General features: G+C 41.3%; 1 protein-coding gene across 4 annotated transcripts in view; it reads left to right on the forward strand.

Moving 5' to 3' along the window:
- PBX1 (PBX homeobox 1) overlaps positions 1-13,956 on the forward strand; it is a 334,443-nt gene that overhangs the window by 4,794 nt on the left and 315,693 nt on the right. The gene's annotated exons all lie outside the window — the stretch shown is intronic.

A 13,956-nucleotide genomic window follows, 5' to 3' on the forward strand; every position in this document is an offset into this window, starting at 1 on the left:
CTAGACCTCATATCATGAACTAACACACTTATAACACATCCCAGGAGGGCATTTAAATTTTAAAGCAACAATTAAAAAATAGCAGTCATCAATCAGAGGTGTTCTTAAACAACAGATGCTCTGGGAAGGACACTTAGCAACATCCTCTTGTTTGTTTATTTTAATCCTTAATTTTCCAAAGTGAGTGCGTCTCTCCCTTGTAAAAAGAAAGAGTTGAGAAGGCAATCTGAAGCCAGGGCGTAAAGATGAGGAATGAGGGGTGGTTATATAAAGCGGGAGCTTCAGCTGGCCTCTGACTTGGTCGCTCGCTGCGGAGCAGCGCAGAGTACCTGCCATCCTATTTATTTATTTATTTTTTACAACAAGGAGTGTAACAGTCAATAATTCATATCTAAACCATATAAGCAAGGGCATGACATGAATGAAAGTGACAATAAATATGATTGCATGCCCAGTTGATATACATTGATAGTTACACATAAAAAAGGGAAGGAGGGGCTCTGAGGGCATGCAGGGTGGCTTTCTTTTTGAGGGCTCTCTGTGTTTCTATTTTAAAAAATAAATAGTTTCAAGATGTGACCATTGATCGAATATGTAATTACTCGGGTCTTGAAATGTATGGAAAATTAGTAAGCAGCTCCTTTGTTGAATGTTATTTGTGTTGTGCGTGACATCCCAGACAAAGCACCTGAGCAGTGATGTTCAGATCTTTTAAGTCTTCCAGGTTTCCCTGCCAAAGCCTAACCTTAATGCAAAGCTGGGAATTGCATTGTTTTAGCTGTGATATACCTTTTAAGAAATGTATGGGTTGTACATTCAGATATCAAAGGGGCTTTCTCAGTTTGTCACACTTTTTAGTTTTTTTTCTCTGTTAGCCTGGAGCAGGAAACCTAAGTGCGTATATATCTTTATCTTTTGTTTTTTTCTTCCTTCTCAGTTTCTTTTTTCTCTGATTCTAATTTACATGGAATATTTGGTTTGTTGAAATTTGTTGCTACTTGGGTATGCATTCCTGCTGATCTTGTTTCATAAAATACAGAATCAAGCTATAAAGGCATATTTGATAATTCAGTCTAGAGAGACTCTGTTTTTAAGACGCCCTCAGATTTTCATTGAAAGGAAGTCTGTCAAGGCATTTAAATGTATGTTGTGGTCAAAGTGTTTAATTCTAGTCTTCTAATTAAAATCTACTGCTAAGGCAGTAGATCAAGGTGGATGGATGTGACTATAGATCTGGTTCTGGTGTGGATTCAAGAGTTTGCTCCTCACGTGAGTATTGCCTAAACTATGGTGATAAGCAGCAGTTGTGTCGGTCAGAATCATGCTTTAAAGGTGTAATTTATTGTTGGATTATATATTCTGTTTTAAAATTTTTCTGTTACTAAGTTACATTAATGTCTGGAGCTTTTTAAAAATCTGAATTAAGGTTTTGTATGCTGTCTTTCAAATAATATATTTTTAAAAATAGTTTAGTGAATACTGTAAATTGAAAATAATAAGGATAACTGACCCTGTGTTAAGAGGGAAACACACAAATGCACAAGTTTTGGATTAAGAGGGCACCCATGGGTGAAAGTACAAAAAAAAAAAATAGTAAAATAAAAAGAGAAAAAAAGAAAGACCTTTCTCCTGTTCCTCAATTTGTGTATCAGAAGGATTAAGGAGAAGGAAGAAACCTCTCCTGGAATGTTGAGTGTTCGGTGTTGTAGGTAGGAGACAACTGCGGTATGCTGAAAAGAACTCTTTGATTGTAAAGCACTGTTACTTACTCAAGATCGACTTCACCCTCATTCTGAGAGCTGGCAAATCTTCCATATGGTTGATGTGTCCGCAACACGGTGCGTCTGTAAAGTTGTAGGAGCTCTTGTTTCCCCCCGCTTCTTGATACAGAGCTAGTGACAAGATTGTTGGGGTGATCAGTTCATGTGCATTCTTTGATTGTTTTGGGAGTTTCCCTATTGTTACTTTCAAGTCTTTATGCTGAATGAGTATTTTTGAGCTTGCTTCACAAGTATTGTAGAGGTTATTTGATTTAGGGTGGGCTCTGTTTGTACTCTCCCAGGAGCACACTTTACCTAGGTCTTTACAAGGAAGTCAGGACCCTGAGAGGAGCGTGGGGCTTGCATTCCTTGGCGGATTTTGCTTTTTTGATTTTTGTCAAAGGCTTTCATTGGAAAACTCAGAAATGTGGAGGGAAACTAGCTTAAGATTGTCTTACCAACCTTTTGGAACTTTAAAGAAACAGACGCGTATAACACCTAAAGTAGGCAGCACCGTTTAGATTACAGTTGATTGATAGGTATTTAGTCAGAAATTACTGTGGGGATATTCAGGAGGAAAAAAAAAAAGAACCCAAGTGTCTTCTTGTTGAGAAATGTCGGTAAGTTTTTATTTTGATACCTTTTTGCCTTTTTAAATAAAAATGCCAAGAACAAGGAATGCCTGAACAATTCTCAGGCAGCAAATCTCAGACAGTAAGAAAACTCTGCAAGACCTCTGGCAAGTATGTTTCAGAGGCGGCTTTTATCTGCTTGTTCCTTCTGGGAGCATAGAGATTTCATAGAGTTTTGGACCTTTTAATACCTCATTTTCTTTCATTTTTTCATTCCTTGTCTGCTGACATATTAGCAATAGACTGGGTTTTGCATATATGTAGAGGTGGTGGTAGTGGGGTTGATGGAATGGAGAGAAGGAGAAAAAAAAAATTAAAACATACTGAATTTCTTAAAAGGACCTTAACTATATTTTTAAACATTTCTTGATTTTAAAACAATTTCTGTGTCAAAAATCATGCCGGTTTAAAAATGAGGAAAAAACACGAAATATTGGTTGCCATTTACTAAGGAGACTGTTTATAGATAGTAATGAATAGCTGTAATTGTTGTGAATAGTTTTTAATTTTAGAACAAAATAGCTATATATGGCAGTTTTCAGCAAATTTTCCTCTGAGCATCATCTGCTCTGAAGTTAAATCAAATCACTGAAGGATGTTAAAAAATTACGTTTTGCTTACTTAATGCCCTTTTGTTCTCTCTCTCCTTCCTTTATTCTCTCTGTTCAATTAACACTCTCATCACAGGCTCTAGTTTTTTTTTTTTTTTTCTTTAACTCTACTACTGTATTTCAGTTTTTTTCCACCCTCTCTTATTAATTCTCACCTGCCACTTCTTTTTAGTATAGCAATTACATTATGAGATTTCTGCTTCTCATCTTTTTATAGCTTTAGAGAATAATTTGTGTGTGTGTGCACGCACGTGTATACATGTGTATGTTTGTGTGTTGGTATATGTAGGTGGAGGGGCCACCGTGGAAGGAAGTTTATATTTTAGGAAAATAATTCCGAAAAGATTAGGCCTTGAGCAGAGAACAGGAGTGAAATAACTTCAGACAATTTAGTGGTGCCTCTGATCAGATTCTTTTGGGGGCTGACATGACAGGAGTGACTTTTCATAAATGTTCGTCTCTAGAAGGAAAAAGCAAAAAAACTTTTTCTTGCTGATGATAGAATTTAATTTAATTTTTTTTTTTTTTGAGGAAGGGGCAGAGAGAGAGAAAGGGAGCAAACGAAGGGGAGTTACTTGATGCGGTTTTACTTGATCCACTCTTTCAGGTACAGTGTGTTAGCAGAAGGCAGGTGATTAGACCCTATATATTTATTCTGATCTGGATACGAGCAGTAGACCTACAATAATAAGACTCCGTGGAAGACACAGTGTCAGCTTCTAATGAGAAGCATCCCTTCTCTCCAGTCGTTTCGTGTCATCCCCTTTTAGAAGCCGATTTGGACCCATTCTGGCAGCTGAGAAGTGGGGCAAAGGGTGCAGTGAGCAGCCCGGGTCAGACCTACCTGAGTGAGGTCTTCGGAAATTTGGTGTCATGTTTTCTAGCAACTGGATGTCTACGAGGACTGGGACTGAGGAGAATTTAAGTGAAACTGAGGAAGCTCGAAGAAGGTTCATGAGTTGGGGAAAGGCACAGGGGAGACCTGTGGTCTGGGCCTTGTGGGCTGTCGGGAGCTGCGAGCAGTGAGGGTGCTGGGTCCCAGGCGGGTGGCGGGCTGCACCCGGGGTGGGGAGGTGGCAAGGTCTGGCTCTGCGAGGGTCCGGCCCTTTCGACATGCCTTTGCTTCTCTGTTCTGCTGACGTTCATATGCTTTTGGTTATTGTTGGCAAAATTAAAAAATTTACCCCCAAACAAGCAAACAAACCAAAACTCAGATATTAAACATATTTAAATAGGCAAGCATTTTAATTTTTTCATTTAAAGCATAACCCTGGCTTCTCTTGAGACATAGTTTTACATGCATGCCTTAGGAAAACTTAGGCTGCACTTTGGTTTCCAACTTCTGTTAGATGAATGCTGTTATGGTTGGAACTTGGTGTGGTGATTCTAAATATACTTTTTACCTTTACTTTTTATTTAAAAAGTCACCCAAAATGCCACATGATTGAGGCAGTGTCCTAGGTACATCTCCCAAAGACAGCTCTTACTCATTTTCTATGCTCCTGGAAGCACCCTGTCCTTTGCATGGACGCTTTAGCCTGGGTTGCTGCTAAGCTGCTAAGTCACTTCAGTCGTTTCTGACTGTGTGTGACCCCATAGACGGCAGCCCACCAGGCTCCCCCGTCCCTGGGATTCTCCAGGCAAGAACACTGGATATAATAATTCTAGCTCCACTCTTGCACCCTACCTGAAATGGTATGGTAAGGTTTAAGGAATGTAGTAAGTGATTAATAAAATAAGCAGAGGATTAATGAGTTGTTTGTTAAGTACTTTGAGCTCCCTGGGTGATACAGATAAGAGATACTGTATTTTCTATAGTAAATTATCTAAATACTTGTATTCTGTTCCATTTCGTAGGTTGCCAATGTGTTAACTCTTCCTTTGAATATATAATTGAGTTGGCGAGGTAGTCATTATGTCCCATCAGGAGAAGTCTCTGGTTGAATCTTTTGTCTCATCTTCATCTTAGCGATAACACTTCTCAGAATTTGGTAGAGTGATTTCCAGAATTAAAAAAAAAGAAGTGTGAGGATCAACTGACATAGGATTATAAAATCTATCTTCCTTTATGGCAGAATAAGGTCAGTGGTGACTTCGCGGAAGGTCTTCTTACTTCTGACAGCTCTCTTTCAGGCTCTCAATAATTGGTAGAAATCAAGATTGCAGTGGGTGGGAAAATTCATCCATTTTGGTTTAGGTCATGGTATAGTTTAGGTCAACTATATCTCTCATTGATACTCTGTCATTAAGTAGAAACTGGGGTGGGTCCCTCATACCTGTACTAGTTCTGGACATACCACTAAGTAGTTATAAGGTGACAAGTAGATAGCTTAAATACTTTCAGGAGACGCTGTAATAGTAGTGCTTAAGGATTTGGTCTCTGAAGCCTGACAGCTTGGGTCTGTATCCCAGATCGCCAACTTTTTCAGTTGTGTGACCTAGTTAAGTTTATGGAACTTCTCTGTGCCTCATTTTTTTTCACTTAGAAAATAAAGATAAAAATGGTACCTATTTTGGAGGGTTATTGTGAGGATTAAATGAAGTAGTACATGTAAATTACAGTGCCTGGCATAGAGTAAACAGTCCATAACTGTTAGCTTTTATTATTTCTGGCCCTGTTTTCATACATGAAAAAGAGAGGCTTGTACCAGATGGTCCCTAAAGACCAAGCCAATTCCAAGACTCTGTAATTCTGTGCTGAAAAAAGAAAAATAGTGCTGAATTTAAGATTTGTTTTCTTATGTTTCTCTTGCCATTCTCTTAAAGTGAGAATGAGTTGTATCTGGCCAAAAGGCTGGGCGAGGTTGGGAGAAGAGGGGAAAAAAAGAATGGATAAGAGCAAAAATGAAGGTTTTCAATTATGTCCAAACTGGACAACAAGCACCTGTAAAGCTACAATGGCATTTTTAGTGATGACATTTTCTTAGCATTAGCAGCTGGAGATATTGTGTAATCATAGTTAAAAATATTTTCCCTCTGAAAACACATAGGCCCATCCATTCAATTCACAAAGTTTCAGAGGAGGAAGAGTAACATAAAGTGAGTTTAGGGCAACCTGACCTCTACCTGTCTTCCTCATCAGTTCCTATTTGAGGGAAAAATGATATTTTTCTTATAACAACAACCTTGGTACTAGTAGGTTTATTTTTATTTTTTTATAGCTTTCTTGGGATATATTTCATATACCATGAAATTCACCCATTTAAATTATACAGTTCAGTGGTTTTGGTCTATTCACAAAATTGTGCAACCATCACCACAACCTAAATTTAGAATATTTTTATCACCCCCTACAAAAAAAAAAAAACCTTGTACTCATTACCAGTCAGTTCATATTCTTCCTCTTGCCTAGCCCCTGCTAATCACTAATCTCTGTCTGTATGGATTTAGCCATTGTGGACATTTCACATAAATGGAATCATATAATATATGGTTTATTCCTAGCTTTTTTCTCTTAGCGTGGTGTTTTTAAGGGTCACTGTGCTGTAGCATGTACTGATACTTCATTCCTTTTTATAGCCAAATAATATTCCATTGTATGGATATACCACATTTTATTTATCCATTTATCAGTTGATGGACATTCAGGTTGTTCACATGTGTTGTTGCTGCTCGGAACATTTTAACAAAGTTTTATGTGGCCATGTTTTTATTTCTCTGGGTATTTACCTAGGAGTTGAATGTTGGATCATATGGTAACTCTGTGCTTAGCATTTTGAGGAATTGGTGAACTTTTCCAGAGTAACTGTAGTAGATGTATTCTTAAGTTTTATTGTAAATGACATTACATTTGGTCTTCATCACTTTTAACATTCCATTTTTTCAGTCTTTTTCTTCAGTCCCTGGTCTTTCTTTTCCTCTGTGTGTCAAGGTTTACTGTATTTTTTTATCTTCTTGGATCAATACCTACTCTAAGAAAAAGTATTTTGATAGTTGCTTGACTTGAAGTGAACACGATCAAGATTTATATGAAACCTCTCTCAGAACTATCTGCATTTTAGAGACAAAAAGAAGTGAAGTCAAAGGAATGAATCTCTATGGCTGAAATCTCAGGTGTCAGGTTCCCGGAGAAGAAGACCTTTGCCGAGAAGACCAGACAGTGTTCTGAAGAGCAGTCTAGTATGACAGAGAGAGCAGGGTGTCTGAGTGAAACCAGTCTGGATTCAGATCCTCACTTGTGTGTAACACTGGAAAGTTGATTTAACAGCGCTTCAGTATCCTTAGCTATACAGTAAAGACAATGCAATGTAGGCTTGCTTGAGGGACTAAACAGGACAAGAATATAAACCACACAGTTGCGTGAGTGTGCTAAATAAACAGCAACTACTGTTGTCTTTTCAAAACCACACGACTGACTGTCGACCTCTGGTCTCATTAGTTTGACACTGTCTTTTCAGGTTGGGTTTTCTTCCAGCGCTGGCCACAAGGTTTTCAGACTCCCTGAGATACTTCCTGACAGTGCTTTTAAATGCTTTAAAAGATTTTCTGTATGAAAGGGGGGAACCCCCAAAACTCAGCAGAAGGTATCCCAACACTCTTGTACTTCCTGCCTTCAATCCTAGAGTTCTAGCGAGAGAAGAATCCCATTGAATAGTGCTATGCAGTGAACCCATATTTCATTCCAAATTTAATGTTTTAAATTTTGTAGTAGTCCACTGGAAAAAAACAAGTGAAAAGAAACAGGTGAAATTAATTGTAAGAATACATTTTATTTAAATCCAAGTATATCTAAATTATTTCAACATGTCAATATAAAATTATTAATGAAATATTTCCACTTTTTGTATTAAGGCTTTCAAATCTATTGTATATTTTACATTTGTGGCACATCTTCCATTTGGACTAGCCCAAGTGGGCAACTCCAAGTGCCCAAGAGGCTCATGGGACCAGTGTCCTCCATATTGGACAGCATGGCTGTCCATGCTGCCATGGAAGACTAAGGAAGACTCCTGGTTGTTCCCTACTCACACTGATCTGGTGGTTCTGCACCAACTGAAATTGGTTCTTGATGGATAGCCATGTTGTGAGGAAAAAAAAAAAAACCATATCTAAGGCATTTCTTTCCAGCAGGGAATATCCCACTCCTGGGAGCCAGGATGAGGTAGTTCCCCTGTAACTCCTTCTGTTTTTACTTCTTTCTTTCCTTGACTCCCTGTTTTATGGTTTGATTCCTTATCCTAAGGATTTGCATTTGAAATGTTCCCTAAAATAAAATAGGTGGCGGAAATAACCACCTTTTTCTAGAATACAGTGGAACAAGTACAGAGAATTCTATGTGGAGACAAAAAAAGTTTGCTGGACCTTGGGTCAAGAGTTCTAAGACCTAACGCTGCCTGCCTCCAAGGTACTATGTTATTTTGAGAATGCCATTTATCTTCATGGTCTCATATTTCTACATCCATGGAATGGGCCACTTCAGTGAGCCACTAATCTGAGCCCACCTTTCACAGATCATGAGGTCTAACATGGTCCCCACCAGGGCCTGGATACATAGCATTTATGAAAGGAAATTCTTCTTCTTTCATTGTTATGGCACTTCTAATTTATCCTCTGACTCCTTATATCTTTTCTAGACAGTCATGTAAAACTGGTTATGGTGGTGTTAAAGCAACTTCCATCAATCAAATTGAGTTGGAAAGGCAAGCTGGGAGAAAAAAAAAAAGTAGTAATTTTTTTTTTCCCCCCTAATTGAAGCATTCAGTATCACATTTTACAAAGCCAGCTGGAGGCCAGTCCCAGTTTAATCCACCTTGTTGACTCCATGACTAAATGCAAATTATGTTTCTTTTGCATCCTATCTGTTTGTAGCTATTGGATTCTAGACTGAAAATTGCTTTTGGAAAATACAAAGATTTACGGTTCTGGACTTGGAAGTGCGGTATACCTTTGCCAAGTTCATATGGTGCGGCCCAGGAAGTCAGCAAATTTAGGTTTGCTTTACACCTCAGAATTGTGGACAGTTGCTTGTTCAGTGTGCCTCAGCTGAAACACTAAAACGATGTCTGTTTCCCACCTATCTGTCAGTGGGGCTTCTGGAAACTTAAAGTGAAGATATTTAGAAAGATGTTTGACTTTCCTTGAGAAAGTGTCAGTGTGAGAAAAGTTCTCTGTTTGTCCTGCTTTGAGACAAGTTTGAATCTGCCAGGAGGTCAAAGGAATGAATTTACCTAGTGGCCTGTGCTGGCAGGGCCGCCAGTCATTTTTCTGAGGGTTTTAGGTGATTTGAGCTCCAGTCACTGTAAGAGAATCCTCCTTATAATTACCATTGTTAATAGAACTGAAAGTTTGCATTTATCTTTTGTTCCTAACAAAGAAAGCCTCTCAGAGACCCTGATGATGAGCCCAGCCTACATCCATTCTGAAAGGCTCTCTGTGGATATGAGGGTACAGACGTTAATTCCTCACTGCAGAGGTGCTAGGGCCGTGCACCCTGCTTACATTAACAAACATTTAAAAACAAAGCCGGGGCGATACAAGCACAGCTTTCCTCTGTGTGGTCTCCTTACCAGGGTGACTGTAACCCCTAACCCCTTGCAAGGGAGATGCGAGGTTGGGTGTGGGTAGGTGGTGATGCCCCGGGCAGCACGGAGTATAAAGGCCAGACGAGAAGTAACCAGATCCTGTGAGGAATAAATTAAAGCCACTTCCTCCCGAGGCCAATCAACGGGGAAAGAAAGCAACAAAAACCTTAGAGATGAGAGAGCCTGTTTGCTTAGATCAGGTGGAAAAGAGAAATCGGAGTTTCCGAAAAGGAGTTTAAAGGGACGCATTACAAAATAAAACTTTGGGAACTTAAGAAAATGCTAAGAAACCATGGAGGAGCAGGACAGTGAGCCACATGGCCTTGTGCTAAGAGAGGCCCCTTCAGACAGGATCGCAATGCCTCTCGCCGGGCCTGGTTAGACGGGCGCCTAGGTCTTGCGGCAGCATCCCGCTTAGCTAGGCTTTCAGAGGAGGGGGCTCTGCGGGGGCCGTGACGCCTCCTAGAAAACTGGTGATCTCGCCGCGGATCTGATAGGGATGCTGGGGAGCGCCCGCCGGCTCCGGTCCCCTGCCGGCCGGAGGCCTCCAATGAGCCCCGCGGGGCTGCGCTCACTGGCCAGGAGCCGCCGCCCCGCGCAGAAGCGGCCTGGAGCCCCCAAGCCCGGCGCCGGCCGCTCTTGAGCGGCCAAGGAAGCCGAGCATTCCCGGAGCTGAGCTTGGTTGTGTATTCACGGATTTTCTTCTCTTTGGCGCCCCAGGCTCCCTCTCTTCCCAGCCACCTCCTTTCTGGGCTGCCCTTATCATCTCTCTAATCCCCGAGAGGGTAATAGGAGAGGACCCAATCCTATCCTATCATAGGCAGAAAACCATCCTTCTTTTATTAAATACCCCCCCCCCCCCCCAGGCCGGGCTTGGACCCACCTTGCCACAGCAATCAGAGTCTCTGGTGAGGAGCAAGGGTGTGGAGGTCTGTCACCAGGGAGCCAGGCGTGGGGGCTGTGCTGCATTTTCCATACGCACAGTGGCCGAGCAGTACAGACACTGGCGGCGGTGGTTTTGCATACAGAAGTGAAATTCAGAAGGCAGCGTGCAAGCACGTGGGTGAGTGTCTGCGGGTGCCAGCGCTCACACGCACACATCTTAATTTGCAGCTCCTGCTTAGTTGCCTCGGTGTCGTTTCCTCTCTATTCGGTAAATAATCTAGTTGATGCTTTATGGTATTGGAATGAATCAAGTAACATAATCAGAAGTTCCTGCAGAAACCCTCCCATCTTCTTTCTCTCATCTCTTACAGGGAGCATCTTCCCCTGGGGAGATTTTTAACCCAAAGAACCTTGATGTATTTTAAACAGCATTGGTATTTGTTTTTGTCAAGCTTGGTCTTTCTTTAACACTTGAAGAAGGTTGGAGGCCTTCCTGCAGACCTAGTTGCTGATATGGCCGCTTGGCTTGTCTTGTCTCAGAGGAAGGCCTAAAGGGGCCTCAAGCTGCTTTCTTTTTGCAAGTCTTCTGAAAGTAAAGGATTAATTTTGGTGGTTTGCCCCCCCTCTAGCCCATACACACAGTTGCCTCCCCTCCCCCACCTAGCCTGCTGGAGCCGAGGCAGGAAGGGGCTGTCGTCATGCTCAGGCCTAAGCCATATTACTTTATTTTTCTTTGTAGAAAGTTACACTACGAAAGATGTTCTTCATGTGTGATTATTATTCTTAAATGGATTCTTGTGCTTTCCTATCATTGCTCTGTTACAGCCTCCCGGGGCACCCATCAGGTCCTCTAATTAGACCCTCCAGAAACTGTCTATTGAGTGAATGTGGGAGAGTGAGAAGTCAGAAATGTTGAATTCCTTCATTACTTTGAAAATCTTTGAATTAATTCTCTCTATAAATTTCTACTAGCCCAGTCTTGGATCCACCAGCTGAAGAATGAGGCCCATTATTCATTTCACAGGATAAGTTTCTCATCCCTGTAACTCTGGGGGAGAAGATGGAAGCGTTATTATATAGGTTGAGAGTTGACATATTCTTTCTGACTGTTATAGATATTATAGCTAAAATATAAGAGTAGCAATACTAATACCAGTGATGAGGATAATAAAGAATGAAAATAATTACCTTCTCTCTGTTGCTGATTTGGACACTGCCCCCTCCTACTCATTTACCATACTATCTCTTCCCTTTTTAGGCATTTCAGGCTGGAATATCTTGGTAACTACAACTTTCAGTTAACTTTGTAGAGGTTTACACGAAGGAGAAAATCTCCCCAGTGTCTTCCATTTGGACTTAACGTATGCAAAGATGGGTTGTCTTGCCAATATCCCACAAGAATATATCTTCTTCTCACTTACGTTGGCTAATGTCACCTCCTGAATGTTGGCCTTCATAAGTGAAGAGTCATGAACGCTTGATTGCTTTGAAGTAAGTTTGACCACATATATTTTTTAAAATATTTATTTGGCTGCACCAGGTCTTCATTGTGGCCTGCAGGATCTTCAGTTGTGGTATATGAACTCTTACTGTGGCATGTGGGATCTAGTTCCCTGACCAGAGATAGAACCTGCAACCCCTGTGTTGGGAGCATAGAGTCTTAGCCACTGGACTGCCAGGGAAGTCCTTGATCACATATTTTTGAACACAGACATTTCTGGAGATATTGGGCCAAACTCTTACCTCCCACAGGTTGAAAAGTAAAAAAGTTAAAAATAAATTCCTGCCCTGCTTGGGTTTAATTTTTCAATACCAGTTAGACATTTCATTTTAGACCTCCTGTAGGACATGATGAAATTACAGAGTTTGCATTCTATTTTGGCCCATTTGTTGCTGTAGCAAATATTTATGACACTTCTCTGTTTGAGGCATGAAAGACACGGAGAAATGCAAATGTGCCAGCGATGGCCCTTACCCTCAGGGAACCTACAGCCCAATGTAGGCCCAGAATCATGGTCATGATCTTTGTAGCTTGGGCAGCAGACTTGCTCCCAAAGGCCTGTTCCCAAGACAGGACTGTGTTCCTTAGGGCTAGGTGTGTGTCTGAGGAGGTCATTCCGAGCTAAAGGTGTCACAGGCTGATAGGCATGGCAGAGCGCTTTCTTTCATTCAGAGGGTGCAGACTATTATGTAGGCAGCCCAAGAAGTGTTCTGTGTCTGAGTTCTCGTGTAGCTCACCTTCTTTCCCTGAACACTGCCTCTGCTTCCTTTCCTTTCTGCCTCTTCCTTCCACTCTCTTTTGTTTTTATTCTTTTTAACTCCCCTCCACTGGGGCCTCCCCCAGACCCACAAATCGCTATTTGCCCAACCTGTGACCTGAGACCACTTGGCATTTCCCCAGGATGGCTGGAATTTACAGCCTGCCGAAGAAGCATCTGTGACATTTGCTCACCTGGGCAGCTTAAGCTACAGGGTCCGCGTGGAGGGACTGCTGAAAGGAAGTGTGAAATTTACCTCTGTGCACCAAGGTTCTTGCCAGCAGGGAGACAAACAAGGATGCTTTCAAGAAGCTGAAATTAATTTTTATCAGGGTATGCGTATATAGTCCTATATATTCATACACACATTTATTATGTATTCAATAAATGCGTGTAGACAATTTGTACATTATCTGTTATTCTCTAGTCATTATTTTAACAAATTAAATTTTCATGGTTAGCTTCATCTTTCACATTCATACCCTCCCCTTGCACAGCTCCCTTCTTTCTTCCTCTCGCTCCCTGCTGGTAGAAGACACTGGGTTAACTTAGTGCTCTTTGAGGCCTTGTGCCATCAGCCCTCCTGTCTCCTTAAGGTTTATGAGATTCTGGTGATGGCTTTCTCACTGTGGTGGTCGGCCCAACCAGGCCCAGTTGTTCTGCTGGTAAGGAAATAGCTGCTTGTCTCTTTGGATCAAACTGGTCTAGGAGCTTGTTCAATCCAGTTACTGGGACAGGCCAGCCTTGGAGGCTTCTCTGGCTCTTGGAACACACGGACACACAGTCTGTGTGTCCTGGCTGTCAGCCGAGGAAGGGAGGCAGGCAGTGTAGATGGTTAAGCTGTTACTTTATACTCGTGTTTACCCTGTCCAAGTGATTTGAAGGGGAAGAGTGCTTTGGGCCCCAGGCTGGGGCAAGAGTGCTGGTGGGTCATTTTAGCATGAAGCTGAATGGAAAATGTCAGCGGGAGTGATGCCTCATTTTCCCTTTGGAGCATGGAATTCTGTAATAATAGTTAATGCATGGAACACTTAAAATATGTGGAGCTCCTATTGCCCCAACTTTTAAGGTGAAGAAACTGAAAGAGAGTTTCATAAACTTTCCGAAAGTCACACAGCTCAGGAGAGGATCCGTTGAGACAAGTTTGACTTAGGAAGTTTTACTAAATGTAAATTTTTCTACCATGGTATTCATTCCCATTGAGTGACAGCCCTTCAGCTTGTGATTCTTCCCAGAAAATCCCATGGAATCCTACTCAGTTGTCTAAATAACAAATCATTTGGCTCTGC

This window comes from Bos mutus, chromosome 3 (genome assembly GCF_027580195.1).
Source record: "Bos mutus isolate GX-2022 chromosome 3, NWIPB_WYAK_1.1, whole genome shotgun sequence".
Lineage (NCBI taxonomy): Eukaryota > Metazoa > Chordata > Mammalia > Artiodactyla > Bovidae > Bos > Bos mutus.